The sequence below is a fragment of the Erinaceus europaeus genome, chromosome 3 (assembly GCF_950295315.1).
Source record: "Erinaceus europaeus chromosome 3, mEriEur2.1, whole genome shotgun sequence".
Classification (NCBI taxonomy): Eukaryota; Metazoa; Chordata; class Mammalia; order Eulipotyphla; family Erinaceidae; genus Erinaceus; species Erinaceus europaeus.
In genome coordinates, this window is record NC_080164.1 from 175,896,509 (window position 1) to 175,923,199 (window position 26,691).

At 43.2% G+C, this 26,691-nt stretch overlaps 1 long non-coding RNA gene across 1 annotated transcript; it reads left to right on the plus strand.

Annotated features, from left to right (window-relative positions):
• The first annotated feature begins 8,558 nt into the window (after positions 1-8,558).
• LOC132537728 (uncharacterized) lies at positions 8,559-24,438 on the plus strand. Its single transcript, XR_009549184.1, has 2 exons — positions 8,559-9,349; positions 23,209-24,438. It is a non-coding gene; the product is annotated as an uncharacterized LOC132537728 (long non-coding RNA).
• The last annotated feature ends 2,253 nt before the right edge of the window (positions 24,439-26,691 follow it).

Genomic DNA, 26,691 nt, shown 5'->3' on the forward strand with positions numbered 1-26,691 from the left:
TGTAATTCCACACCGTTCTCACCACCTGAGCTCCGTGTCGCCATTCCCTCCGTTCTCTCAAGGTTGCAGATAGGGATCAGCTGTTGTTTCTGTAATGGCCTTTCTATATTTGTATATGTTTGACAAGGCTCAGATCTAAAATAGTCTTATCATGTAGTAATACAGGCACAATTTCCTCTTGGGCCTAAGGAGCAGCTGAGGTGAGTGGTATGGCTCATGATTTTAGAAACTGACCCACTCACCCACGAATGTCCACGAAAGTGCAAGAAATAGATCATTGAAGATAGAGATGGACAGCCAGACCAGATGGAGAGATGAAAGGATAGATAGATGGATAGAGATGAAGGAAGAGACTGATGGACAGATAATGGATGATGGTGACTGATAGGTGATAGATTAGACAGATATTCTACTTCTTTACTCCAAATGTTACTAATAGTTCAAAGCCTCTAAGGCAGAAATGATAAGTGTTAAGTGGACAGATGAAGGTGGTCCTCAAGTGAGGTCAATGTACTGATATCTGGCAATTATCATCCAGAATTATCCGGAGGGGTGTGAGGGGCTTGCAGTGTAGTTGACAAGTGGCAGAGAAGCAAGCATGATCTAAATCAATAATGTCAGTCCTTCGTGAGGGTAAAACCAGAGTGCTGCTCAGCTCTGGCGTGTGGTGCTGTGACTTCTGCAGCTTCAGCCCTGGAAGCTAGTTCTGTGCTCGGAGAGGCCTAGCTATCTCCCTGGCCCTGGCTTGCACTATTATAAGGTTCTTTTTTAAAAAAATTATTCCCTTTTGTTGCCCTTGTTTTATTTTTGCAGTTATTATTATTGTCGTCATTGTTGGCTATGACAGAAAGAAATGGAGAGAGGAGGGGAAGACAGAGAGGATGAGAGAAAGATAGACACCTGCAGACCTGCTTCACCGCCTGTGAAGCGACTCCCCTGCAGGTGGGGAGCCAGGGGATCCTTACGCCCGTCTTTGCACTTTGTGCCATGTGCGCTTAACCCGCTGCTACTGCCTAACTCCCACTATTATAAGATTCTAGAAGTATGATCACACACTTTTACCAGAGCACTCACTGCTCAGTTCTAGCTTGTGGTGGTGGTCAGGGGGGCGTGAACCTGGGACTTGGAGCCTTAGGCACGAGAGTCTCTCTGCAGAACCATTATGCTGTCTCCTCCATAAATACATTTACTTTATCCTCCACCAAAGTTCCAGTGCCATTATATCAGCTATCATTCTAGCTCCCTCTCTCAGCTGTCCTCCATAACTGCCGTCATTTTCACAGAGTCTTATAGTCAGGTTGGCTATCATTACTTTTTTTTTGTAAGTTATAGTTATTTATGTTTCACAAAAGAGCCAAGTCACTTGCTGGCTTCCTTCTGATTTTCTTAATTTTACTCTGCATGATCACCCCCCCCCCCCAGTTGCTTCTCTTTTGTTCTGAAAGACACAGAATTATCTTTTGAAATGGAAGGGGAGTTACCCACGGGGTCTGCTTCTCATGGCTTTCTTACCCAGTCACCCGTGAACGGACACTTAGGTTGATTCCACACTTTGGCTGTTGTGAACAGGGTAGCTACAAATCTGTCAGTATGTCCTTTTGAATTAGTGTTTTCATGTCCTTCAGATCAATGTCTAGTGGTCACAATGCAGGATTGTAAAGCTCTTTCTTTTTTTCAAACAAGTCCTCATACCATTTTCCGTGGAGAACCTGAAAATTGAAGATTTTCCCATTGTGAGCAAATTTGCAAGTTCCCTTGGATTTTGGCAAATGCAAGCAGTTCAATGATTGTCCACAAGGGGGCAAGCAGTGTGTGGAACTCGCTTCAACTTTCCTGGCGGGGCCTCTGCTCAGCTCTGTCTGAGTGGAGCTCAGATCCATATGTAACCTCAAGCACTGGAGACTTGTTGCTGTTCCTCCTAACCCCCCCCCCCCCCCTTGCTTGCCTGCCTTTCTCTTGTTTGTTTTCTTCACTGGAGTGGAAAGCTTAGGTTAAAGAAAAAGAAAAAGAGAAAAAAAAAAAAACCAGCAGCTCCTTTCTTTTTTTATTTGTTTATTGGGGGATTAATGGTTTACAGTCCAACAATAAAATACAATAGTTTGTACATGCATAACATTTCCACTAGGTCCTCCTGCCATCCTGTTCCAGGACCTGAACACCCCCCCACCCCCAGAGTCTTTGACTTTGGTGCAAATACACCAACTCCAGTCCAGGTTCTACTTGTGTTTTCTCTTCTGATCTTGTTTTTCAACTTCTGTCTGTGAGTGAGATCATCCCATATTCATCCTTTTGCTTCACTTATCTCACTTAACATGATTCCTTCAAGCTCCAAGCGACTGCTTCTTAAGTGGTACCAGTGTCACAATATCTTAGAAAACCCAGTCCACTAACAAACCAATTCCCTCTCTCTCTCTCCAGCAACAGCAATAGTATAGATTGTTACCTTTTATCAGCTATAGTATAGACTAACATCATAGATCAGCTGTGGTGTGGACTAGCAAAATACCTCCCAGCCACAGGGAAGAGGTCTTATCCCTTGTTATATGTTCCTGCCACCTTCACACACTTGGTTTACAGACTAATCTAGGCCTCACTTTTGTTGAATACCCACTGTGTCAGGTTTGGTGCTGGGAGACCAGAGGTCCCATCGACCTATCTATCCTTTTATCTGTCCACTGTTCCCAGTGCCTAAATGAGATGATATAATGGTTAAACAGTATCACTGACACCACATAATTAATTCATCTATATTTTGTAGGCAGAACTCATAATAAGAACTTGCCTGTCATGGGGCCGGGTGGTGGCATGCCTGGTTGAGCTCACGCGTTGCAGTGCAGAAGGACCTGGGCTTGAGTCCTTGGTCCCCATCTGCAAGGGAAAGCTTTGCGAGTGGTGAAGCAGTGTTGCAGGTGTCTGTCTCTCTCCCTTTTTACCATTCCCTTCCCTTTCAGTTTCTGGCTGTCTATACAATAAATAAATAAAGATAATAATAATTAAAAAAGAACTTGATTGTCAAACTATACAGGGGTAACATTAGAACTGGCTGCCTTGAATTGACTGTTTTTTCTTCATTTATTATTTGTGATTAATAGTGTGTTACAAGATGGTAAGATCACAGGATGTAGTTGCATATCTCATCCACCACCAGAGTTCTGTGTCTCCACCCTCCAATCTCCCAAAGATAACCACTGCACATCTCACAGAGTCTTAGAAATAGTTTATTTTCCTCTTCTTCTTCTTCTTCTTCTTCTTCTTCTTCTTCTTCTTCTTCTTCTTCTTCTTCTTCTTCTTCTTCTCCTTCTTTTTTACAAGTTAATGTGTATCAGTTCTAGACTCCATATATGAATTAAACCATCTGGAGGTTGTCTTCTCAATTTTGTTAAGCTAAGTCACCTCTGATTTCATCCATTTTATTCCAGAGGACACGATATTGTCCTTTTAATTGTACAGTACTATCTGTGGAGTATGTCTATATCCCATAACTTTTTTAAAATTTTTATTTATTTATTGGATAGGGACAGAGAAATTGAGTGAGAAGGGGGAGATAGTGAGGGAGAGAGACAGCTGCAGCCCTGCTTCACCACTTGTGAAGCTTTCCCCCTGCAGATGGGGACCAGGGGCTTGAACCTGGGTCCTTACGCACTGTAATGCATGCACTTAACCAGGTGTGCCACTGTCTGCCCCCCCCCCCCATAACTTTTTTAGCCAGCCATCTGCTTCCACTGTTTGGCTAGTGTGAATAATGCAGCTGTAAATATGGGAGTGCATATGTCTCTCTGAATTTGTGGTTGTGTATCCTTTGGATAAATCTCTTGATTTAATTTCCTTTTTTAAAAAAGTATCTGTTATTCTTTTTATTTATTTTCCCTTTTGTTGTCCCCTTTTTGTTATTGTAGTTATTGATGTCGTTGTTAGGACAGAGAGAAATGGAGAGAGATGGGGAAGACAGAGGGGGAGAGAAAGACACCTGCAGACCTGCTTCACCACCTGTGAAGCGACTCCCCTGCAGGTGGGGAGCCAGGGGCTCAAACCGGGATCCTTGAGTGGGTCCTTGCGCTTTGCTCCATGTGCGCTTAACCCGCTGTGCTACTGCCCAACTCCCGATTTAATTTCCTGCTTCTTTCAACCATCTACCACCCAATAAGCCTCAGGGTCTGCAGATGCAGTAGCCAACTTCAGAGAGAGGATCAGTCTTAGCACCCAACGACATCTTCTCGTCTGACTTTGCTTTTACTCTGTGTGTTCCTTATGTTTGAACCAGCTTGCTTAGGGATGCATTTTTATTTATAATTTCTGAGAATTTGTTTACAGTGGTGTACAGTGTTGTTAGATTGAAGAGTATAGTTTCACACTTAGATTTATCACTCATTATCCCGACACCTAAGTCTGAGTGCTGTCACACCACATGGAACCCTCAAAAGATGACATTTCATATCTCAGTGACTCATTCATGGACTGTGGGGCAGGGAAGGTGACTCAGTGGTACATCAAAGGGTCTGACCTACTGTTCTGCTGGAATTCATTGTATTATACATATATTTAAGTAATAAGATTAAAAAGGTGTTTGTCTAACACACTCATCCAAAAAGATCTATGTACCCCTATGTTCAGAGCAACACGATCTGTAATAGCCAAAACCAGGAAGCAACCCAGGTGTCCAGCAACAGATGAGTGACTGAGTTAAGTTGTGGTCTAGATACACAATGGAATACTACTCAGCTATTAAAAATAGTTTATTCACCTTCTTCACTCCATGTTGGATGGAGCTTGAAGGAATCCTGTGAAGTGAGATCAGTCAGAAAGAGAAGGATGGATATGGGATGGTCCCACTCATAGACAGAAGTTGAAAAATAACAACAGAAAGAGAAAACACAAAGCAGAACTTGGGCTGGACTTAGTGTATTGCACCAAAGTAGAGGACTCTGGTGTGTGTGTGTGGGGGGGGGGGGGGCGGTGAATTGTTCAAGTCCTGGAACATGATGACAGAGGAAGACCTAGGTGGGAGGGAGGGGCGGGGTAGAGCGTTATGTGGAAAACAGAAATGTTACACGTGTACAGACTACTGAATATTAACTGTAAACCATTAATTCCCCCAATAAAGGAAAAAAAGAGATACTTGTCTTTTTTTTTTTGCCTCCATGGTTATTGCTGGGGCTCAGTGGGATGCATTGGATCGACCTTCTCGTGGTGCATCCCGTGAGTACTCATTCATTGGGGAAACTGATGATCCTTCCTAGCCGACTGAATCCACATAGATCCCAGTCACTTTCAAAGCCAGCAACAAGCAGCTCTTGACAGCTTTCAACCTGACCTGTTGACTGGCTACGGAAGAAGGGCAAACGCTAGAAGAAGAAGTGCCTGCACCATGAATCCACTACTCCTGGAGGCCATATTTCCCCCTCTTGTTGCCCTTGTTGTGGTCATTATTATTGTTGATGTTGTTCGTTGTTGGATAGGACAGAGAAATGGAAAGAGGAGGGGAAGACAGAGGAGGAGAGAAAGACAGACACCTGCAGACCTGCTTCACTGCTTGTGAAGCGATTCCCCTGAAGTTGGGGAACCAGGGGCTCGAACCAAGATCTTCACTCCGGTCCTTGCGCTTTGCACCATGTGCGCTTAACCCGCTGCGCTACCGCCCAACCCGATATTTGTCTTTCTAAAGAGAATTCAGTTCCAGTTTTTGAAATCAGTTTTAACTTGTTGCTATATATGTTTTGCTCTGTGGATGTGGTTCATTTGCTCTGAAGAGCCCACTGTATGTCAGACTCTCGTAGCAGGCGCTTCTTTGGATGTTAAGAATGCAGCGAAGAAAGCAGACTCACTGTTATAAAAATGCAGTGCTGGCCGGGGAAGGGGCCTTGTCGGCAGAGCACGGAGCTCGCATGCCTGCAGCTCCTGCCTTGATCCCTAGAGCCATGTGCTCTGGAGTGGTACTTCGCTCCTGTCTCACACGGGACTCTCTCTTTGATTCCATATGACATAAATTAAAATGAATGTTTGCACACTGCAAGGTAGGGGAGGTGGCCTAGCGGCAGAGTGCCTACCTGTCATGCGTGGGGCTCTGGGTTCAATCCCTCACGCCTCACGGAGCGGCAACAGCACTGGATGGTGGAACCTGCTTCTCGCTTCCTCCATGAAGATGTGGAAACCTTTGCGCTTGGGAGGTGGCTAGTGGCCCTGTGTAGCCGCTGGGTTCCAGCTGCTATTTAGAACGTTGTTATAGGGCTGGGCGGTGACACACTCTGTTGTGAGTGCATTTTATGGTGTGTAAGGACCTGGGTTCAAGCCTCCAGCCTCTATCTGCAGGGAAAAGCTTCACAAGCGGTGAAGCAGTCCTGCAGGTGTCTCTCCTTCTCTCTCCTCTCTACCTTCCCCCCTCTAAATTTCTCTTTTTCCTATGAAATAAATAAATAAATGAAGATCATTGCATTGAAAACAAAATACGGGCTGTGAACTAAGTTTGTGTATGATGGTTCTTGAAAATGTGTATACAACTGAAGTAGACCGGCACACTGTAAGGATGGCTCTTTTGGTTACTACCAGGCCACCCCACCATCCACGACCCTAGTCAGGGGATCCCAGGATTCCCACACAGACATGATGGGTCTAGACCTCTTAACAGATCCCTCTCTTTACTGTCACTGGGCATCTCCATCAGGTCCTATATGGGCCCCTATAGGACCTTGCTTTTAATGTGGATCAACAATCATAGGGACTGCCCCATTTTTAATTTTAAAAATCCCAAGGAAGATTAGGTCAACATCCTCTGCCACTCGAGGAAGATGGGTCCTGCAATGAGTGCAGCCTAGAATGTTCTGTGACCACAGAATATGAGCTCAGACCTATAGGGATGCAGAGGTTACATGGGTTCCTGTGCTGAATATGGGGTTTCCAATCGATGGGGTTTCCAGCTAATAATATTTATATACTGTTCCCGTATTTGAGAGCTACTTTCTCCCCTGATCTATCTTTCTAGTCCTATTTCCAACTCTGACACCATCTCCCCGGACAATACTTTTAGCCCACCTGTATGTTAGCTGTTGGGCTCAGGCAAAAAATAATAAAGTCACAGGCCCCTTGGAATAGACCTAAAATAGACCTAATAGCCTTTTTCCAGAATGGAGGCCCCAAATCTCATCTGCTATGTTCTTACCTTTAGGTTCCTGATTATTATAATACAAGTTGTTCTGCTTTAGCTCTTAATGCTTTTTCAACCACCAAGTTGCAGACACTACTATGATGGCATCCTGACTTCCCTGGGCAGATGACCTCACCAGTGTGTCCTGGAACCCCATTTACCCAGAGCCCTGACCCACTAGGGAAAAATAGAAATAGGTTCGGAGTGTGCATTGACCTGCTAATGCCCATGCCCAGCGAAGAAGCAATTACAGAAGCCAGACCTTTCACCTTCTGCACCCCATAAGGATCCTAGGTCCATACTCCCAGAGGGTTAAAGAATAGGAAAGCTTCCAATGGAGGGGAGGGGATGTGGAGTTCTGGTGGTGGGAATTGTGGAATTGAACCCTTTTTAAAAAAATATTTATTTATTCCCTTTTGTTGTCCTTGTTATTGTAGTTATTGTTGTTATTGATGTCGTTGTTAGATAGGACAGAGAGAAATGGAGAGAGGAAGGGAAGACAAAGGGGGAGAGAAAGATACACACCTGCAGACCTGCTTCACCTCTTGTGAAGCAATTCCCCTGCAGGTGGGGAACCAGGGGCTTGAACCAGGATCCTTACGCCGGTCCTTGTACTGGTCCTTGTGCTTAACCCACTGCGCTACCGCCCAACTCCTGGAATTGAACCCTTCTTATCCTATGGTCTTGTTGATCATTATTAAATCAATAAAAAATAAACCAAATTAAAAAAATGTAAACATTAGGCTTAGCTGGTAAAAGGGAGGGTTTGTTCTCACTATTTAAAAACCTCTATTGAGTGCTGGGGAGACTGTGTAATGGTTATGGAAAAGACTTTAAATTTTGTAAATTCATAAAATAAAAATTATAGACAAGACTATAGGATGAAAGAGGTACAATTCCCCACCACCAGAGAGAGTTCTGTATCCCATCCTATCCTTTGAAAGCTTTCCTATTCTTTATTTTCTTTTGCCTCCAGGGTTATTGCTGGGGCTCGGTGCCTGCACTACAATCCACTGCTCCTGGAGGCCATTTTTCCCACTTTGTTGCCCTTGTTGTTACTCTTGTTGTTTGTAGCTTTCCTATTTTATTCCTCTGGGAGCATGGACCCAGGATCATTATGGGGTACAGAAGATGGAAGGACTAGCTTCTCTAATTGCTTCTCCACTTGACATGGGTATTGGCAGGCCGGTCCATACTCCCAGCCTGCCTTTCTTTCCCTAGTGGGGTAGGGCTCTGGAGAGGTGGGGCTCCAGGACACATTGGCGAGGTCGTCTGCCCAGTGAAGTCAGATTGGCATCATAGGAGCATCTGCAACTTGGTGGCTGAAAAAGAATTAAGATATAAAGCAGAACAAATTGTTTAATAATCAGGAACCTATATTAGGCAGACGTGTAGCAGATGAGATTTGGGGTCTCCATTTTGGAAAAAGTTAGTAGGTCTATTTTAGGTATATTCCAGAAGGCCCATGATTTTACTAAATTTTGCCTGAGTCTGACAGCTAACAATTCAAAAGACTTTCATACCTGAGGCTCTGTGGTCCCAGGTTCAATCCCTAGCACTACCATAAACTAGAGCTGAGCAGTGCTCTTGTATCTCTCTCTCTGTCTCCAGAGTTATAGCTGGGGCTCGGCATCAGCACTATGAAACTATGAACTGCTCCTGTTGGCCATTTTTCCCATTTTATTGGATAGGACAGAGGAAAATTGAGAGAGAAGGAAGAGAGGGAAAGAGAGAGAGAGAGAGAGTGCAAACGAGATACACACACACAGCAGTTGAGACAGAGAGAGAGAGAGAGAGAGAGAGAGAGAGAAACAGAGACCTGCAGACCTGCTTCACCGCTTGTGAAGCTGCAGGTGCGGAGGAAGGGCTCGAACCTGGGTTCTTGTGCTTAGTACTATGTGCGCTAAACTGGGTGCACCACTACCCGGCCCCTCTATTTCTCCTTCTCTTTCACTAAAAAAATATTAATAATATAAATAAATAAATGAATAAAATATCGAAAATAAAACTCTGCTGAATAACAGTTTAGTCGCAGTTTTCCCAACACACTCTCAGCATTTCAAGAATGTCTCTAAGTCTGTTTTTGCTTTTGCACCTTCCTGTGTGAGCAGACATCCATCCAAGCACGTCAAGTCTCGAGACAGCCTGTGTGACGCCAAAGATGGACTACTTTCAACACTCACAGCTCCTGAGGAGGGGTTTTGCTTCACAGTAAGCTCTCGCTCTCAGCAGGCTGGGCTCATGGTGGGAGTGGGGGTGTGGGGGGATTCTCCACACTTCAGTCAGAGGGTTCCTTGTTTTCATCACTTGGTTTTTCCCTCTGAGAGGAGATAAAGACCCAGTGTTTCACAACTTTACCAAAGGAAATAGCAGCTGACTTTGTTTTGGGTACTTTGTTTAGTGTTTTCCAGCCCGGGAGTTACAGAATGCCTTCTGCTCAGTGAGTTATTCAGAGGAATGAAGCTTGAGGAACTGGGGATGATGATCCTGGTGGAGGGAGTAATTATACACAAAGGTACCCACAAGGGAGGGTCAGCATGCCTTCGGCTCTCTCCACACCTGTAGATGGAACTGCAGCTCTCTCAGCGGGTGGATAATCTCTTGATTATAATCGCAAGTAATGCAAAGTCTGTAAAGGGTGTTAGCTGGTAGCTTCTAAGTTCTGGTTTGGAAGGCATAATGGGACTTCTTTTATTGTTTTTTTTTTTAAATTTTGTTATTATCTTTGTTTACTGGATAGAGACAGCTAGCAATCAAGAGGGAAGGGAGAGATAGAGACCTTCACAGTGTTTTACTAGGGGACTGGGGCTGGTGGGACAGACACTTATTTGCACACTTTGAATTGATAATGTTCCTTGTGGAAACCCTGGAAGTGGCCTCTCCCCTTTCTGGCTGGGTATTCCCCACCTCCTCACCCTTTAAGTGGGGAAGTTTTGGCCAAAGGGCTGTGGCAGGCGCACTGTGTATCACTTGGGAGCCAAAGCACAGGACGTGAAGCTGTGACATCTCTGTACTGGCTCTGCAGGGCCTGGAGAATTTTTCAGAACCACAATGGGCTTTGCAAAAAGAGAAACAATCTGTTAGAGACTCAAGGCACTGGGATTTCAGGTCTGTTTATTAGCGGCCTCAGATTCTAGCTCGTTCTCACCAATTATGTCTCTCTCTCTTTTAATAGTTACTTATTTATTCTCTTTTGTTGCCCTTGTTGTTTTATTGTAGTTATTATTGCTGTTGTTGTTGTTGGATAGGACAGAGAGAAATGGAGAGAGGAGAGGAAGACAGAGAGGGGGAGAGAAAGACAGACACCTGCAGACCTGCTTCACTGCTGGTGAAGAGACTCCCCTGCAGGTGGGGAGCCAGGGGCTTGAACCGGGATTCAGGATCCTTATGCCGGTCCTTGCACTTTGCGCCACCTGTGCTCTTAACTCACTGCACTACCACCCGACTCCAGTGTCTTTTCTTCTCTTCTTCTTCTTCTTCTTCTTCTTCTTCTTCTTCTTCTTCTTCTTCTTCTTCTTCTTCTTCTTCTTCATCCTCCTCCTCCTCTTCCTTCTCCTCTTTCTTCCTCTTCCTTCCCCTCACCCTCCTCCTCTTCCTCTCCTCCCTCTCCTTCTTCTTTGCAAGTGCATGTGTATCAGGTCTCTAGATTCCACATATGAATGAAACCATCTGGTGGTTGTCTTTCATCTCTTATTTCACTAACCATAATTACCTCCAATTCCATCCACTTTGTCCTAAAAGACATAATATCATCCTTTTGGCTTGCAGAGTAGTATTCCATGGAATATATATCCTGTACATTCTTTAGCCAGTCATCTGATGATGGACATTTAGGCTGCTCCCACTCTTTGTGAATAATACAGCTGTAAACACAGGGTACATATGCCCCTTCAGACTAGTGCTTGAGTGTCCACTGGATAAATACCTAAGATTGGTATTGCTGGGTCATAAGGTAACTTATTTGTTTAAGGACTCTGCATACAGTCTTCCAAAGGGGCTGCACCAGTTTGAAATCCCACCAACAATAATGCTTCTTCAATTTTAAAAGAAAGGATGACTGCAGAATAAAATATTACCTGATTGTTTCTTTTTCTTGGCTTTTGAATCGGACTGTAAACTTTGTGCCTTCCAGAACTCTCAAATCCATTTTGAACTCTTTGCCTCTCTCCAAAGAGTCTCCCGGAAGGTGCCTGTTTGCAGAGTGCCTTCAGGATGACTCACGGCACAAAGCAGCTTAAGTGCTTGCCTGTGGCCAAACTTCCTGTGAGCAAACCAGGATGATATAGTCTGGCGACTTCAAGCCAGCCTTCCCCCTTCTCTCTGACTGAACAAGTCTGGGTCAGCATGCACAGAGGTGACGGTGAAGCTACCATATCAAGTTCTGTGCTTGACCCTGGGGTTCAAAGATGGCTGAGACCTGAACCCTGTCCTTGAGGATCTCATAGTTGAGTGTGAGAGAGAGAGATTCAGGCATGGGGGGCTGCACGGTGGCACACCTGGTTGAGCTACACAAGTGGTGGAGCAGTGTTGTAGGTGTCTCTCTCTCTCCCTTTCTGTCTCCCTTACTTAATTTCTCTCTGTTTCTTTTCAATAAACAAGTAAACATAATATATAAAAAAAAGAAGCTGGCAAAACTAACTACAGAACAAGTAAGCTTGGGCAAGTCTTTCACCAGATCAATGAAAAATAAAGGCCAGATTCCAGAGGAGGGAAATATTGATTCTGATTTGGATGTGGGAGGCTGGGAAGACTAATATGTGGAGGACAAGAGAGTTTTCTGTGAGACGTGCAAAACAGCCACTTGCTGGAGCTGTCTAGCCTTTCTGATGTTTCTTCCTCCACTGCAGAAACACTGGTTCAGAGATGTGCATTTTCAAAGCCTGTGTAAATAGAGATCTGGGCTAATGGGAAAATAGTCATAACATTGTCACTGAAAGCACAGGCTTGTTGATATATTTTGCTAAATTGCCCTTATTAATGATTCATCAAATCTTATTTGCTTCTTGCAGTAAAAAAAAAAGCAAACCAGAAAACCTGAATGCAAAATTTAACACACACACACACACACTCCCAGTTAAGTGTGTTTTCCATATGCAGTTTTTCCATATGCATTTTGAAACTCCACGCTAGTATATATCTCTAGAACAGGTCTGAGAACCAATCAGTGCCTTTTGCTTTTAAAAACAATGCGTTCACACAACGTTTATTGATCTGTTTTAATTTCTAGCAAGTGTGTGAGAGGAGGCAGAGCCGGGCATCACACAAGCAAGCCTTGTGCTCTGCCTCCAAGCTATCTTCTCCACCCCAAGCTTACTGTTCCTTGAAATGTGTCCTTCCCCACCTCCCCACAGATTATTTTTGGCACTTGAATTATATGTCATCAAATGTATATCTGGTGTGTTTTTTATTCAGGGAGCCAGCAATCCATTTCTTCCCTCCCAGTGGCAAGTCCATCATTGAATATTCACGGTAGGAGGGGAGTTAGTTCACTGGCTCCTCTGTGCTGGGAGCTTGAGACGCATGCTACCAGAAGAGGGCGCTGGAGGGACATCAAGGAGCAAAGGGCGGCTCTTTGTGTTCCAGAGAGCTGAGCCTGCTTAACTGTGCTTTAGAAAAAAGATTATATATATATATATATATATATTTTTTTTCTTTTTTTTCTTTCACTAGATAATGGGGGGAAAGAAACCAGAGCAGCACCACTCTGCCGTAAATGGTGCCATGGATGGATCTTGGGATCTCACGCTTGCAAGTGTTCAGAGCTCTACAACTAGGCCACCAGGCTGTTCCTTATGCACCTTGGCAGCAGTATTGAGCCCCGGCTGCCTGTCTCAGCCTGGCGTTCAGTGACCTAGACTTTGTGTTGCCCGGACAAGCTCACCGCCGGTCTCCGGAGCTCTGCAGGCTGCTTCCTGCTTAGCTGGACACTGGGGCTCAGTACAGGGCCCCCAACTGATTTGTAGCCCCAAATCCCAGTCTTGGGGATTGAACTTTTTTTTTTCTTTTCCCTAGAAATTGTTATTCTTCCTCTAGTCCTTGGATCATATTTTGAGTTTTATTTAGATAAGGGTGTAAAGAAAACTTTACATAAAAATGGAGGAGGTCCTTGAAACAAATAAACAAACTTCCCAGCAAGGGTGGACTTTTCATTGCTGCCTCCCTGCCTGCCTGCCTGCCTTGGGCTTCTCTGTAGACTCCAGCTTCTTTCCCTGTTGCAAAGATGTGAGTGTTATCTCATTGGCATGTCTAGATATTGGTGTGTTTCAAATCAGCTCGCATAGTGTGTTGTATGGACTATGTCCTTTAGCATGAAGTTTTTGAAGAAAACCTGACTTCTCACGGATGCAGAGCTGAGAAGGGACTTAAGTACTCGGCTTACTTTTTTTTTAAATTTTCTTTCTTTTTTTTAAAAAATATTTATTTTATTTATTTATTCCCTTTTGTTGCCCTTGTTGTTTTATTGTTGTAGTTATTATTGTTGTTGTCATTGTTGGATAGGACAGAGAGAAATGGAGAGAGGAGGGGAAGACAGAGAGGAGGAAAGAAAGATAGACACCTGCAGACCTGCTTCACCGCCTGTGAAGCGACTCCCCTGCAGGTGGGGAGCCGGGGTTCAAACCGGGATCCTTATGCCGGTCCTTGTGCTTTGCGCCACCTGCATTTAGCCCGCTGCGCTACAGCCCGACTCCCTAATTTTCTTTCTTTTAAAAAATATTTATTTATTCCCTTTTGTTGCCCTTGTTGTTTTATTGTTGTAGTTATTACTGATGTCGTTGTTGTTGGATAGGACATAGAGAAATGGAGAGAGGAGGGGGAAAACAGAGAGGGGGAGAGAAAGGTACAGCTTGTGAAGCGACTCCCCTGCAGGTGGGGAGCCAGGGCTGGAACTGGGATCCTTACGCAGGTCCTTGCGCTTTGCACCACCTGAGCTTAACCCGCTGTGCTACCGTCCGACTCTCCTTAGCTTACCTTTGAAGGCAATGGTTAGGTATTCTCTTCCCAAGAGCTATGTGACAACTAGAGGTTAATTGCAATGTGGAATCTGAAATGAAAACTCATTGACTCCTTGTACCCACTCATGACATTTAAAAAAAAATGTATTTTGTTTATTTCTTTATCCTGTTGAATATGACAAAGAGAAATTGAAAGGAAAGGGGGAGAATAGAGAGGGAGAGAGCACTATTTCACCACCAGTGAAGCTTCTTCTCTGCAGGTGGGGGACCAGGGGCTTGAACCTGGGTCCTCATGCATTGCAACACGTGCATTCAACCAGGTGCACCACCATCTCACCCCTCCAACTCCCCACTCATGACTTTGGAATGCCATGCATATATTGTTGTTTTTTGGGAGGGAAAGACTGGCTCATTAAATCATGCAAATCTCTTCATCTGTCGACATATTTCATCAAACAATTAAAAAAACAGCAGCCATTAACATCACCACTTGTGTCAATAGGAAAAATCTTTCAAGAGTCAGAACTGTCAAAATGTGTAGGGACAGGTATTAGCTTAACAAAATTCTAACATTCGCTTGCAAGCCTGAAGTTTATCATTGGCAAGAAGATGGAAGGCTGAATGACCGTAATTTGTCAGTCATCCTTTCACAGAAAGAAGTTTTTTCTCACGTGGCTAATTCAACTTGTAGCTCAAACAGGAGCAGCTGCTTTTCTCTAAGACACAGAATGGAAGTTTGGGATGTGGCAAACGAGCTCTGTGCCTCCCTTCCGTCTCTTTGCAAAAATATGAAGATGTGAACGCAAGCGTGAGCTTCTGTAAAATTAGCCAACTTCGTTCCCATTAAGTGGTGAAGTGATGGTCACAATTTTTCAAAGCTCTGAGTACTCATGGGTGAAGGATACTTGTGACCAAGAGTCTGGTTTGGGGGCTGGGGACACAGCATAATGGTCATGCAAAAGTCCCGCTTGCCTGGGGCTCTAAGGTCTCAGGTTCACTCCCGAGCACCAGTATAAGCCGGAGCTGAACAGGGCTCTGGTCTCTCTATTTCTCCACCCCCCTTTTTTCTGTGTCTCTTTCATTAAAATAAAATAAAATAAAATAAAATAAAATAAAATAAAATAAAATAAAATAAAGGCTGGGTGGTAGTACATTCAGTTGCGAGCACACATTAAGAGTAATACAAGGAACAGGTTCAGGCCCCTGGTCAGAGGGGAAGCTTCCTAAGCACTGAAACAGTCCTGCGGTCGTCTCTCTCTTTCTCTGTTTATCTCTGTCTCGTCCTGTTCCTTCAATTTCTCTCTGTCCAAAATAAATAAATAAAATACACACACACACACACACACACACACACACACACACACACACACACTTGGAATTACTGTTTGATTGGTGATAAGTCCAGAAAATTCCCCCACCACTACTTTCCTACTATTCGTGTAAATGTCAACAGAATGAACAAGATGTCTTAGTAGTATCATGAGAATAGTTCTGAATAGTTTTTGAATAGTTTTGACCTAGTGGATTCAAGGGAAGGGCCTGAGGAATTGCCAGGAGTTGGAAACTACTGTGGGAACTGGTGGGCTGTGGGAACAAATGGCCACAGATCTTCAGGGACTTGAGGAGTCTTGTTCATATTCTGTGCCCATCCTCCTGGTTCATACATGTTGATGTGAATGGCTCTGTGGGCCCCAGGGTATGCAACAACGCGCCTTCTGGAATCCAGGTAGTCTTTCCTCATTGAGTGGGCAGAGTCCCTTTCTGTAACCTGGTTAATAAATGTATTTGTCATTAAGTAAGGGGCCACCTTCTAACAGTATTTCAAGCATAGTGGACTATGCTGGCAGTGCAATTGTAAAGCATCTTTACAGAGCTTAATGCCACCTTTTTGTCATCTGTAACATTTAAAATATGTTTTCATGAATGTTTATTCAGTAGTGCACTGTATATGGCACTATAATGAAAGTGGAGGAGATAAATTGTACTATGTAGTGCACAATAAAATACAAATAGAGAGCCAGGTGGTGATACAATGGGTTGAGCACACATGTTACAATGCTTGAGGACCCAGGTTCGAGCTCCCAGTCCCCACCTGCAAGGGGAAATCTTTGTGAGTGGTGAAGCAGTGTTATAGGTGTCTCTCTGTCTCTCTCCCTCTTGACCTTTCCCTCCCCCCTCTTGATTTCTGTCTGTCTCTCTCCAATAAATAAATAAGAATAGAAAAATTTAAAAAGGGGGGGCAGGCGGTAGCACAGCGGGTTAAGCGCACATGACGTAAAGTGCAAGGATCGGCCTAAGGATCCCGGCTCCCCACCTGCAGGGGACTCACTTCACAAGCAGTGAAGCAGGTCTGCAGGTGTCTATCTTTCTCTCCCCCTCTCTGTCTTCCCCTTCTCTCTTGATTTCTCTGTGTCCTATCCAACAATGATGACATCAATAACAATAACTACAACAACAATAACAACAAAAATAAACAACAAGGGCAACTAACGGGAAAAAATAGCCTCCAGGAGCAGTGGATTTGTAGTGTAGGCACCAAGCCCCTGCAGTAGCCTTTGAGGCAAAATAAATAAATGAATAAAATCAATCAAATAAAATAGAAATACAAAGCTGCTATGTTGATCTAGTATACACTGGTCAACTGTAGGAATGAGACTGAGATGGAGAGATGTAATGTGAGGTGAGATGCCACAACTCTGAATGGGTGATAAACAGGTCTATCACCTAATGAGGTCTGGCTGTATTGTGACCGTCCTGGTAAAGGGAAGAGACTAGAGGAGCCACGAGTTGACGTCTACACCTTCTGCCTAGAGGCAGTACATCAGCAAACACATCCTGGCCATCCGGACCAAGCAAGCCACGTTCTGTGACCACCACTTGAGTTTTCAAGTGTAGGAATGGAGGTTCTTTCTTCAGTGAGAGAAAAATGGAAGCCTGACAGACTGACAGTCCACCAGCGTGGTCACAGGAGCTTAGAGGATATTGGCCAATGGATGCCTTCCTTTTCTGGAGAATCACAACAAACAAAGATATAATAAAGGGGCTGGTTGGTGGCACACCTGGTTAAGCAAGCACACACACATTACATTGCTCAAGGTCCTGGGTTCAAGTCCCCAGTCCCCACCTGCAGGGGAAAGCTTTACGAATGGCGTAGCAGTGTTACAGGTGTCTCTCTGTCTGTCTCTCTCTCTCTACTATCCCCTTCCCTCTTGATTTATGTCTGTCTCTATCCAATAAATAAAGATTATATATATATATATGGTGTAATAAAGATACAGCCATATTATTCAGTAGATAGACGCTATATTTCATTTGAGAGTAAAATTAATAGAAAGAGGATGTTGGGAGTCTGGTGGTAGCACAGAGGGTTAAGTGCACTTGGCGTGAAGTGCAAGGACCAGTGTAAGATTCCTGGTTCGAACCCCAGCTCCCCACCTGCAGGGGAGTCGCTTCACAAGCGGTGAAGCAGGTCTGCAAGTGTCTGTCTTTCTTTGTCCCTCTGTCTTCCCTTCTTCTCTCCATTTCTTTCTTTCCTATCCAACAACAATTACATCAATAACAACAACAATAATAAGTACAACAACAATAAAAATACAAGGGCAACAAAAGGGAAAATAAATAAATATAAAAAATTTAAAAAAATAAATAAAGAGGATGTTTTAGAATTATGGCTTCAGCCCCTGGCCCCCACCTGCAGGAAGGAAGCTTCATGAGTGGTGAAGCAGAATTGTAGGTGTCTCTCTGTCTCTCTCCCTCTCTAGCTTCCCTTTCCCTCCCAATTTCTTTCTGGCTCTATCTTAAATAGATAATAAAAAAATAAACAAAACAGTAGCAAAAAAAAAAAAAGAAGAAGAATTATGTCTTGACTGCTCTTCCCCACAATACTGTTTCATAGTTTGCTGGTTCAAGGGTGAGAAAATGCCCACCATGCCCAGTTCTCTTCCCAAAGTTCAACAATGGTTAGAAGAGCACTGAGCCCATTGCTTAAAGACTGACCAACTTGTTCATTCAAAAAAAGCATAAAAGCACTAGGTGGAAGGGACACAGACACCTTTGTGTTCATAGCTGCGTTACTCACACTAGCCAATCATATATGAAAGTAATCTAGATGTCCATTGATAGATGACTGAATAAAGACGTTATGGCAATTCAATAGGATACTTCCCTGTAATGTAAAAAAGATGATACTGTATCCTTAGGGACAAAATGGATGGAACCTGATGTGATTATGTTCATTGAAGTTGAGGAAGGAAGTAAAAGACAACTGCTGGATGGTTTCATTCAGGTGTGGAATGTAGAAAATTGAAATACATGAACCCCCTCTTTTCCCCAAAATTAAAAGTAACCAATCCATTTCTTTTTTAAAAAATTAAAAATATATATTTATAAATATTGAAAAGACTATGGAAATATTGAAAAGACTATAGGATAAGAGGGGTACAGTTCCACACAATTCCCACCACCAGAACTCTGTATCTAATCCCTTCCCTTGAAAGCTTTCCTATTCTTTATCCCTCTGGGAATATGGACCCAGGATCATTATGGGGGTGCAGAAGGTGGAAGGTCTGGCTTCTGCAATTGCTTCCCTGCTGAACATGGGTGTTGACAAGTAGATCCACACTCCCAGCCTGTGTCTCTCTTTACCTAATGGGGTAGGGATCTGGGGAGGTGGGGCTCCAGGACATATTGGTGGGGTCGTCTGCCCATCGAAGTCAGGTTGGCACCATGCTAGTATCTGGAACCCTGTGGCTGAAAAAGAATTGCCTTTAGGTTCATGATTAGTCAACAATTTGTTCTGCTTTATATCTTAACTCTTTTTCAGTCCCCAATCCATTTCTAAGATCTTGGGAAAACCATGCTAGTTATCCTTGGGGACTTGGTGTGTGTGTGTGTGTGTGTGTGTGTGTGTGTGTGTGTGTGTGTGTGTGAGTGTGTGTGTGTGTGTGTGTGTGTGTGTGTGCGCGCATAGGGGCACAGAACTTTGGTGGTGGGAGTATTGTGGAACTATATCCCTAATGTTTTATAATCTTGTAAATCAACTATTAGATCAATAGTAACAAAAAGGTTGACCAACCAAGATTCACTCCAAGACTTTCCTTTTTATTCCCCGCTATTACATTGACAAGGACCTGTGTGGTAAGGCAACTTTTGTATCCAAAGACAGTTACTTAACAGCTACTGAGAGCTATCACTGCAGGAGTTTGGGATTCTCTTTCTGTGGGAGATGCTCTGAGGATAAAGTGAATGAATGATAGAGGGTTGTAACAAGTCAGTGAGCTCTTGGAGGACTCTGTCCTGTGACCTGCTAAGGTCACCACAACCCACTGGGACCCAAGACTCATCATAATTGATTTATACGGGTATTTGAGGGGGTTGAGAAGTGGCCCACCCAGTTGAGTGCCCATATTACATGCAGTTATCATTCCATAATTGAGTTGAGATTTAGTCAGCTATTCTTTTTACCACTCTACAAATTGCATATTTTAAAAAGTATACTGCTAAGTTGTTGGTAGAACAGAATGGGAACTGGTTGAATTTACCATCTAGGCTAGAGATTCCAAGCAGCCAGAATGGATTAGTTATACTATCAGAAATGTATCTGTTCATATGTGAATGAGTAACACATTAGATTCTATTATTAGTAGTAGTAATTTTTATATTAGTGAATTAATAATGATCAACAAGATTGTGGGATAAGAGGGGTACAATTCCATATGGTTCCCACCACCAGAGTCCTATACCCCATCTTCTCCACTGGAAGTTAACCTATTCTTTATCCCTCTGGGAGTATGGACCAAAATTCTTTATGGGGTGCAGAAGATGGGAGGTCTGGCTTCTGTAATTGCTTCTCCACTGGACATGGATGTTGTCAGGTGGATCCATACCCCCAGCCTGTTTCTATCTTTCCTTAGGGCTCTGGGGAGGTGTGACTTTGGAACACATTGGTGAGGTTGTCTGCCCAAGGAAGTCAGGATGCCATCATGACAGTATCTGCAACTTGGTGGCTGAAAGCTATTATTCTTGTTGCTGCTGTTCTTTAAAATTATGTTTATCTATTTATTTTAGTTATTTTGTCCCTAAGGATCCAATATCATCTTTTTTTCTTTTTAAATGATATTTAAATATCACCTAGTATTCCAATGAATTCTTGTAACTTCTCTTTTTTATATTTATTTTTTCCCTTTTATAGCCCCTTTTTAAAATAGTTATTGTTTTTGTAGTTGATGTCGTCATTGTTAGATAGGGAAGAGAAATGGAGAGAAGAGGTAAGACAGAGAGGGGGAGAAAAAGATAGACACATACAGACCTGATTCACCGCCTGTGAAGGGACTCCCCTGCAGGTGGGTAGCCGGGGGCTCGAACCGGGATTCTTACGCTGATCCTTGTGCTTTGCGCCATGTGTGCAAAACCCGCCGCGCTACTGCCCAACTCCTGAATTCTTGTAACTTCTTTCCCACATCATCTCTCAGTTGGCATTTCGGCTGCTTGCACTCCTCGGCTATTGTGAATAACACCACTATGAACATAGTGGATGTGTATGCCCCTTCATAGAATGTCTTCATGTACTTTGGGTCTGTGTCTATGAGTGTTATTACTTGATTGTAAAGTATTTTCATTCTTATTAGGTAAAGATTCTCCAAGCTGTCTACCACAGGGGCTGCACCAGTTTGCATTCCCACCAACAGGATATCTGAGTCTTTTTCTCCATGTCCTCACTTCTCCTTTTCTGTTTTACTGATGTGGTGCCAGGGTCAGAACCTGGGAGTCAGGCATGCAAGTCCTAAGTGCGGCCATTGGGCTATTTCCCAGGACCCTATGTTAAGTTTTTTCCCCCGTGCAATATGACAAGGAATACAATAGCTGTTAACTTGTTGAATCCATTAAGAAGAAATTTGGATTCTAACCCATTGAGTTGGGCTAGTTTTACATCCATGTCCTGAGAGGCTTCAGAGTGAAAATTAGTTCATTTCTAATTTTAAGGGCTCAACATTTTCATGACTGGCAAGATAGCTCATCTAGGAAGGTGCCTGCTTTGTCATATGTGAGATCCAAGTGTGAACCTGGTTTTTACTGTGTTGAAGAATGCTTCAATGTTGTGTTTTCTCTCTCTCTCTCCCTACCCCCTCCGTTCTCTCTTTCTATTTAAAATTCTGAAATAGTTGACCCAGAGCAATGAAATCCTGGCAATGACAAAAAAAATTTTTTTTTCTAACTCAAATATTGGAAACAATATAAATTTGGAAATTCATATTGCTGAATGTGACATGTAAATTAAGTTTAAATTTTCCACATTGAAAACAGATTTTAACAAAGTAATATATATATATACATATATATATATAATTACTATTTAATAGTATATACAAAAAAAATTTAAAAAATTTATGCCTGAAGCTCCAAAGTCCCAGATTTAATTTCTGGCACCACCATAAACCCTGAGCAATGCTCAGTTTGGAACAAAACAAAACAATTTTGGTTCAACATGGTGTTCAAATAATACAATATTATCACTAAGTTATGAAATTTGTAGAGAAAAATTGTTCTTGGAGTTGGTTGTAGTTAACATATCATTCACATTGCACACAAATAAATTGTGGTAATCTACTAATTGAAAAACTCCAAAAAAAAAAAAAACCAGACTCTAGTTAAAATAGAGCTTTTCTGGGCTGGGCAGTAGTGCACCTAGTGAAGTATACACATTGCCATGTGCAAGGACCTGGGTCTGAGCCCCCGCTCACCACCTGCAGGGGTGACACACCAGGTGCAGAAAAGCAGGTCTGTAGGTTTCTCTCTTTCTCTCTCTCTCTCCAATATTTTACTTGTTTATTAATGAGAAAGATAGGAGGAGAGAGAGAAAGAACCAGATATCACTCTGTTACATGTGCTACTGGGGATTGAATTCTGGGCCTCATGCTTGAGAGTCCAATGCTTTATCCACTGCACCATCTTTCAGACCACAGTCTTTCTTTCTCCATTTCTATACACCCCTCCTCTCCCTCTCAGTTTCTTTCTGTCCTATCTAATAGAAATAGCAATAAAAAGAAAAAAAAAGGCTGCTGGGAACGGTAGATTCAAGTGCAGTCACCAAGCCCTGTTAATAAGCCTGGTAGCAGCAACAACAACAAACTTTAGAGCTTTCCCTGTTAAACTTTATAACTTTTACAATTATTATTTTTCTAACGTTTTCTATTGGTCATCTCTGAAACTTCACCACACCAGGCTATTTCATTAGAGATACAGAGAGACAAGAGATAGAGAGACCTCAGCACTGAAGTGTCGTCCTCCAAGGCAGTAGAGTTTGGATATGAACCTAGGTCTTGTATATGGCAAACTCACACACTTTGCAAGGGAGCTATTTTGCCTGCTCCCAAATCCTATACACTTTTAAAGTACATAATGTGCCGGGCTAGCTTCTCGGGCGGGAGACAAACGACCAGAGACTCATGGCTGAGTGGTACACAATTCAGTCTTTATTCATGCAGAACGCAGCACAATCTAAGCTATCTCTAATCACAATCCTGTCCTTATATATACTCGCCAAGTAGGGTGGAAACAGGATGTGACATAGAGAGGGTGGAGCGAAAAGACAGTGGTGGAAATCAGGGTGACCACGAGAAGGGGCAGAGCAAAAAGACATCGTGAGCCAGGGTGGTGCTTAGTTAACAGTGGTTATGTAAACAGAATACAGTGTTAAGCAGGGGGGATTAAACCAATGAAACGAGGGGTCTTAGAAGCATACCAACACATATGCGATTTGAATTCTGAGGTGTGATCAGTTTCACTGAAAAGGACGAGCTGAGAGGGAGAGAGATTCACCAAAGGGAAATAAGAAGCAATGGGGGTGGGCGAGATAGCTTAATGGTTATGAAAACAGACTCTCATGTTCCAGCCCCAAAGTCCTAGGTTCAATCCCCCACGATAACACAAACCAGAGCCGAACAGTGCTCTGGTGTTTCTCCCTGTCACTCTCTACATCTTTCTCAACACTTAAAAAGAAAAAAGGAAGCAATAGACATCAGGTAGGTGAGCCAATGGTGTAATTCCAAGTACCAGAACAAGGCTTGCTACTGTTATGCTCCAGCATTGAATTTCACTTTCTGTTCTCCACTCTCTTAGATTATAACATTCCTTTCCGCCAGCCCCCAGTCTGCCAGACACCAAGGGCACTTACAAAGAGCACCACACCCTTAGATGCCAGGACCACCGGCGAAAGATGACTCCAGCAAACATTTTTAAAAGCAATCACAAGCACACGCCTCACCCCATGATGATGCAGATTCACAAGCGCTCAGATCAGTCTTCTCGGCCACAAAGAAGCTCTCAAATGGTCTAAGGAGAAACTCTAAAATATTGACTCTATAAGTAGCGTGCTGTAAGTAGTGTTTGACTTCATTCACTTCCCTGTCCTCCCTCCCTACCGTAAGTTGCAGTCTTCAAAACAAAGCCATCACTCCATTAATTACAAAGGGGGAACAAAAGGGTATTGATCTTAAGCAGTTCCATTCTGCATGTTTAGTATTAACTGAAAGTTATTCCTCTGACACCACTTAAAAGAAGGCTTCTGAGGCCCTATAGAAAGTATTGCTTTGATGACCTCACCAATGTGTCCCAGAACCTCACCCCTCCAGTGCCCTGCCCCACTAGGGGGAGAGAAACAGGCTGGGGTATGAATCCATCTGCCAGTGCCCATGTTCAGCGGATAAACAATGACAGAAGCCAGAACTCCCACCTTCGGCACCCCCAAAAGAATTTTGGTTCATACACCCAAAGGGGGAGAAATGATAGTGGGAAAATGACCAGAGGGCTCTGACTTCCAACTTCATCAGGACCCAGAGAGAGAAGAGGAAAAAGGGGCATTCAGAAATAGTACTAGGTATAGTTGTAACTTGGAAAGGAAGAGAAAGCAGGACCATAAGGAAAAAGAAGGGCAAATATATATATATAAATATAGACAAATAGTTGTAAAAATAATAGTCCAAGGGCCAGGTGGCGGTGCACCTGATTGAACACACATGTTACAATGCACAAGGATCTGGGTTCATACCCCTAGATTCCACCTGCAGGGGGAAAGCTTCATGAGTGGTGAAGTAGTGCTACAGATGTCTCTTTCTCTCCCCCTCTATCTCCCCCTTCCTCTCAATTTATGGCTGACTCTATCAAATAAATAAAGATAATAAAAAATTTAAAAATAATAGTTAACCCATATCTGCAACCTTGGGAGAACTTTGTAGCTTCCAATGGAGGAAATCAGGACATAGAACTCCCTTGTTATATCTTTATACCTCTGTTATCTTATAATTTTGTAAATCATTATTAAGTCACTAATAAAACTATATCAAAAAGAAAGTATTGCTTAAGGTATTTCTTCACAGTTAAGGGAATGCAGTGGTGTTTCTGTAAACATGGTATTTTGAGAGCTGAAGGGGCCTTAATGGGAACAAGTAGCAAGGGAGATGTGTGGTCCAGGAGGTGGCACTGTGGATAAAGTATTGGACTCTCAAACATGAGGTCCTGAGTTCAAATCCCAGTATGTATGGTTCTTTCTTTCCTCAGTATCTGACAGTATCTGTCTCATTAATAAATAAATAAACTCTTAAAAAAAAGAAAATTACTATTAAAAGATAAAAAAGAGGCCTGTATTCTCTTGGATCTCATGAACTATAAGCCTTGTCACTTTTTCAGGCAATCAGTCCCACCACTTTATAGAGATGCGTGCAGGGAATTTGTTTCACGGGGCTCAGCATTGACAGCCAGCCCAGTGACTCCAGGCTCCGTGTTCTCAGATGCCTTCTGCTGTATTTCTAAGCACAAGACATCCACTCAAGAAATGGCAGCTGTCATTACCACCCACTCCTTGGCCTGTGTTTTGTTCTTTTCTTTTTGTCTTTGGTAATGGCACCTTGAGCATGTGTGATTTCACTACTCCTGGCATGATCTTTTAATTTTTTTATTGTTTCAGAGACAGGCGGAGGGCGGGGGGCAAATGCTAGAAGAAGAAGAAGGCAGGGGGGAAGAGATGTCACAAAACTGGAGCTTCTCCTAGTGCTGTGGGACACCCATGAAGTGTGGGGGCCCAAACCTGGACCAAGCACTGGATAAAGCAGGGCCTTACCCAGTGAGCTATCTGATACTCTAGGCCTTGAAGACTCCACCCCCAAAAAACCAAACTATTGACAGGAAAGAGAAATTGAAAAGGGAGGGGAGATAATAGTTTGTTACAAGATTGTAAGATTACAATGTATAGTTCCACGCCATACCCACCACCAGAGTTCTGTATCCCCACCTCCCACCTCACAAAGAGAACCACCAGAGTCCTCGTAAGTCTTAAAGTTTGCTTGCTTCTGTTTCGTTTGGACTTTTTTTTTTTTTTTTTTTGTAAGCTCATATAAATCAGATCTCTATTTCTACATATGAGTGAAACCATCTGGTGGTGATCTTTCATCTTTTCACTTATTTTGCTAAGCACAGTCACCTCCAGTTCCATCCATTTTATCCCAAAGGACACAATATCATCTTTTTTGATTGCAGAGTAGTATTCCATGGAATATATATCCTACAACTTCTTTAGCCAGTCATCTGTTGATGGGCATATAGGCTGCTTCCCAGTCTTTGACTATTGTGAATAATGCAGCTATGAACACAGGGGTGCACATGTCCCTTCTGACTAGTGACTGAGAGGGTAGTACATATTTAAATAATCTCTCACCTAGTATGTAAACCACTCTATATAAGACTTACTGTATTCAGTTCTAATGATTATGTAAAATTCAATGTTTATTCTGCAACTCCTGGTCTTCACCCAAGAAAGTAGGCACAGTTTAGGGCTATTTGCCTCTGGGGCCCTTTGACTGTTATTTGTGTATATCTCTGATGTTGACCAAACATCCCTGGAGGCTGGAAATAGGAATAGCCAGAGAGGACAGCGTGCCTTTTTCCTTTCTCCACCCCCTTTCCTAGCCATTTCCATTTCTGACTTGCCACTTCTGGTTTTATCCTATAAAAGCCACTTCTGTTTCTGGTTTCTCTCTTCCTTTCCCGACCTAGAGGAGGTCATGCGTGCAGACCTGGAGGCAGACTCCAGCCGTTGTGGCTGACTCCACGTGGCTTAACCCGCTGCACTCACACCGGACTCTGGGGCTCCTGCATGAATAAAGATTTGGATTGCTATCGCCATGAGCTTGGTTCCTGGATCAACTCTCCTGCCCGTGACGCTAGCCTGGCAGGGAGCTGGGTGGCGGCACAGCTGGCTGAGTACACACATCACTGTGCACGAGGACATAGGTTCAAGCCTCCTGTCCCTGTGTGTGTGTGTGTGTGTGTTAGAGAGAGCCTCACAAGTAGTGAAGCAATCTCTCTCTCTCCCTCTTTTGTTTTAAAAATATCTTCTTTATTTATTACTAATGAAAAATAGAGAGAGAGACCAGAGCACTGCTCAGCTCTGGTTTATGCTGGGGGTTGGGAACTTGGGACCTCAGACCCTCAGGTAATGAAAAATCTTTTGTATTATCATTATGCTGTCTCCCCAGCTCCACTGTCCTTATCTCACTTCTCTGTCCTATCAAATAAAAATAAATAAATAAAATAAGTTCAAAGCAGTCA